The following is a 5002-nucleotide window of genomic DNA, read 5'->3' as shown; positions in this document are numbered from 1 at the left end:
CCTCCCTGCCAGTATTAGGGGTTGGCAGTGAGCTTGCAGGCTCTAGCCTATCAGGGTGCCCTGTCTAGGGCCTAGATGCGCGTCTAGGCCTGCTAGTCAGATGGTTTTCAAAATTATTCTCTGTATTTGAGGGGGGAGCTAGGCTCTGATGACAGCCCTAGTTAGGGACTTGCTTAAGTAGTGTATAACCACTACATTAGGCTTGGCTCTATATCATTAGAACCTTGACGGGTGCACAGTAGGATAGTGGGACATTGACACCCCATGCCGGCCCTGGTGGGTGTTCGCAGGATCTCGCTTAACTAGTGGCTTGGCTTGCAGTAGAGAGTTCTACCCCGCACCAAGCCTTACTAATTAGGCTCAGCCTCTATTACATGGGGGCTTTCATGGGTAAGAAGTGGCAGATGCCAGCGGTGGGATTCGAACCCACGCACCCCTAATGTGTGCGGCCTTGGTTACCAGTCTTACCAACTGGGCCACGCTGGCTAAATCATACTTCTCTTTCAATCTGACTCTGAGACTATTGTATAATACACAGTGCATTACAATATGCTCAGAATTCTCATTTGCATTGCAAAATGAGCATTCTATTGAATCAAATCTATCATCAAATCTTTGCATATAAGATTTGAAAATAGTCATGTCCTAGTTTCAGCTGTATTATAGATGAGAATATTTTCCTTTTATATTTAATTGAACAAGATTTTCACTTGAGTTTTGTTTCAAATCTTGAATAATGTATACTCTTCTATTGTTTCTGCCAGCTTTCATTTCACTTATCTAAACAAGATTCTTTTATTTTTCTCTTTATAAAAGACCAGGACACAATTTTTTGAATAGATCTGCTTAATTCTGAACTCTTTTTCACAGCTGAATCAGTGAATTCATTGTCATGAATATTTATATAAGCAGAAACTTAGTGTAGATGAATTATCAGCTTTGACATTCTTCTCTTTTGAATTTTCAAAACAGAGTTTAAGATCAGTTCAAGATTCATTTGATCATTATGAATCTGACTATTTCTAAGTCTTTTTAAAGCAGCTTGACTATCAGAGAATATTCATATCTCTTTCAAACTATTTCCTCTTTTATGAGATTTTATTTCAATGAGTTTGAAAGCTTTCACTATTGTAAATAGTTCAGCATCAAAGACTTCAGATTCATAGCCTAAATTTCAGAAATCTGAGATAAAATTGATATTATCTTCAGTATAAGCAATGTCTGCATCTAATCTATTCAAATTCTCATTTTTGAAGTCATCTGAATAAATCAGAATAGAGTCATCTATATTGCTTGTAGAAATTCTCTTCAAATGCTGTTCATATTCTTTCTTCTTAGATAGTTCACTTATTTACAAGTCTATAAGAGATTCAAGCTTTTCTCTTCAGGGAGATGTCTTCTCATGATCAACTTTTTCAATATTTAAAGAAGAAAATTGATTTTTAATCAGTGAGCATAGTCTGTACAGTTGAGAAGGCATTTTCTTTGAAGAATTATTTTCATTTCAATCAAGAAATCTATTCCAATTCAGTTCATTTCCAGAGTTAATTGATGGAAATGAAGAAGAGACTCTTTCTCTGATTATATGATTTAAGCTCATCTTTATAACTCTCAGAGCATTCTTAAGTTATAACTGCTTAAGATTATCTATTAAATTACAATCTATAAAAGCTTTTATAAGTTTGTATTTAAAATTGACTTACAAGCTCAGCTGTGTGATATAAAAGATAAAGAAACTATTATCTATATAATAACAGATCTCTACTACACTGAAGTTAAGAACTGACTTAATTATCTAGAGAATAATTATAAGAGATTTCACTGATCTGTTCTCAAAATCTATCTAAAGAATAAGTTAAAAAACTTTATAAGTCAGATAGAGAACATCTGAGCTGTAATTATTAATATTAGAAAAAGAGATGAAAAGTCTGATAAAGACTACTCACAGTAATTTATAAAATTATAATATGAATTAAGATCTGTGAAAACAGAGCTCTGAAATAAGATCTGAATAATGATATTTATAAAGAAGCTGAATAAAGATATATAGAATAAGCTTACTAAGTAAGACTCTAAGTTCTTGACTCTGAAGAAACTGATGACTCTCATTCACTACTTATAAATCACTGTGAGAGTTATAGATCTGTGAAGAGTGAATCACTGATCAGCTCTGTAAGAGCTAGAATAACAGAGAACAGATTTATCAGAAAAAGATAATAAGATATAGAGAGATTTATATCTAACTACTGAGTAGAAAGAGAGAGCTTTATAAGCTTCTGTGAACAGAGTGTATAATAAAGAGACTAAGAAAAAGAATCTCTACTTTATCTGTTCTAAATCAGAATATCTCTGTACAAACTATCTAAATGAATTAAAATAGAAATTTGAGAAGTCATAGACAGAGTCAGCAACAGTCTTCTTGAAAATCTTAAAGCTGATATCTGAATCTGTTACTCTCTTAATAAAAATACATACTTATAGAGAGAGACTATACTACAGTACTGCTATCTTATAAGTATAAAAAGTATTAATAAACTCAGAGTCTCAGATCACTGTAGTATCTTCAAAGCTCACAGAGTGAATAAGCTGAGTGATAAAGACTGAGAATCTACTCTTATAATAAGTAGAGTGTGATAACTCAGATCTGAGAACTGAGAGACTTATAAGAATTATCTTTGAATTGTAAGATCTCTTTAAAACTTGAAGAAAATTTATAGAAACTGTGATTATCACAGATATTACAGATAATATGTACTTAAGACTTATATAATTTTAAAGACACAATTTATACATAGCTGTCTGCAAGTCAGGTTTATACTTCTAATCAGTGTTAACAGACTTATTTACAGAGATAGAATCAGTTAATACTGTAGAATTGATTAGAGAAGACAAGCTCATCTATATAATAACTTTATAAATGTCTGAGAACTTTACAGTCATGAAAACTGAGCTTCAGATATCAGAGAAATACTGAGATCTTACAGAGATATTCAGCTCAGCTAAGATAGCTGAGCTTTTATCTCACTATGAGAAGAATCTGATAATAGATTTAATAAAAGAGTAGAAACTCTTCTAAGAATTAATTTATAAACTCTCTTATTACAAGACAGAGATCTTACAGACTTATATAAAGAAGAATCTGAAGAATAACTTTATCTGATCTTCACAGATCTCTGTGACAGTCTCTGTGATATTTATAAAGAAAAAGAATGAAGATCTCAAATTATATATAAACTATTATAATCTGAACTTTAAGATAATAAAGAGTTGCTATCTTCTATCTCTGATTGAGAATGTAATCAATCATCTCACAGAAGCTGTCATATTCACACAATTGAATATAATTAATATATATACACAGCTGTGAATACAGTCTGAGAATGAATAAAAGACTGTCTTTAAAACTGTGTTGAGATTATTTGAATATTTAGTGATATCTTTTAATTTAATTAATACTCTCACAGTATTTCAGTTCTTTATTAATAAAATACTTCATGTATATCTAAATATCTTTATAATAATATATCTGAATGATGTGATAATGTACTCTGTGAAAAAGAAAGAACACACTGAGTATATATAAACTGTGTTAAAGGTCTTAGATAAGGCAGAACTATATATTAAGCTTATAAAGTGCAACTTCAGTATCTATTACATTAATTTTCTAGAATATGTAATTATTACTAGACTGACCGTGTGACCGTGTCTGAGACCAGGACCAGAGTTTTTGATAGTCTCATTACCAATTTAACTGATCTCATTACATGGTTTTAACATTAGATAGTAGTTTCATACTGTCTCAGTGAGACTTACTGTCTACTCTTATCACATTTTTCAAATGAGATCATGATTTTCACTTCTCAATTTAAATTATTTTTATTGCTTTAAATGACTTTAAATCTAATTTGAATGTTATCAAAAAGTGTTACTTTTTAAAAAATTAAAAATAGTCTAAAAAAAACCTTAAAATGTCTAAAAATAGTAACTTCATACTAAGAATGAGACTAAATGAGATTAAATGAGATCACTTTCTCATTTTTTTCAAGTCATGGTTTCATTTTAAGATCTGATATATAGTCACTTTATGTTTTTTTAATGACTAGTCCCAGCGGGATTCACGCCAAGAAATGTATGGGACCAGACCAAATGAGATCAAATGTGAAATTTATGATCCCAGCGGCCAGTCTAATTATTACAGATAATATTCAGATGAAATCTTGATAGATTATGACTATTCTATCATGATCAGAGTTAACTAGTATTTATAAGATTCAGATCTTTCTAAGCTTTGTGAATTTCTATAGACTGTTTATCTTTGCATTTATAAGAATCTTCTTAACTCTTATAAATATGCTGAAGAGTAAAAATAAGAAGAAGTTATTCTGTGAATAAAGAATGAAAAGATTATTAAGAAGAAAGAGCTGTAAGAACTTTCTTATCTCAGAAGCTTATAAGGTCTTTATAAGATTGAAACAGATATTCACAGATACAGTGATACTATTTCACTTTAATTTCTTACTCTTAATCAGATTGAAGACAGATATCTTCTTCTTTATAATTTCAGAAATAGTCTTATAACTACAGTTAAATGAGAACTAAGTTTCAGTAATCTTTTTCTCACAGAAGATATAATCTACAGAGATTAACTATAATATTCATGATTAGAAGCTTCTTATAATAGTGAAATTCTTCTATCACTAGTATTACTACTTTAAGAACCTTGTAATAGTGATTACTATTAGAACTGATCATGACAGCTTATAATAGATTACTTTAATCAAGAAACTCTTACAGTGACAGATCTGCTGAACTGAGAGACTGAGTGAGTTCTGATTCAAGATAGAGCATATCAAGAAAACTAAGAACTCAGTGAATAGACTCTCTCACAGGCCTGACTATATTAAGAAGACCAGAATAACAGATATAGATAGATTAGAGAAGATAGAAAAGCTTTACAGAATGCTTAAACTGAGTGTATAAAGAGATTAACTGAAGAGTCTCT

General features: G+C 30.6%; 1 pseudogene across 1 annotated transcript; it reads right to left on the bottom strand.

The window, feature by feature from the left end:
• Window positions 1-405: 405 nt before the first annotated feature.
• BDBG_16458 lies at window positions 406-486 on the bottom strand (annotated as a pseudogene). The gene has a single exon. The product of its transcript is annotated as a tRNA-OTHER (tRNA).
• Window positions 487-5002: the final 4516 nt, after the last annotated feature.

This window comes from Blastomyces gilchristii (assembly GCF_000003855.2).
Source record: "Blastomyces gilchristii SLH14081 genomic scaffold supercont1.3, whole genome shotgun sequence".
In the NCBI taxonomy this organism is placed as follows: domain Eukaryota; kingdom Fungi; phylum Ascomycota; class Eurotiomycetes; order Onygenales; family Ajellomycetaceae; genus Blastomyces; species Blastomyces gilchristii.
The sequence above is the reverse complement of the archived record's forward strand: the minus strand, read 5'-3'. Positions and strand labels throughout refer to the sequence as shown.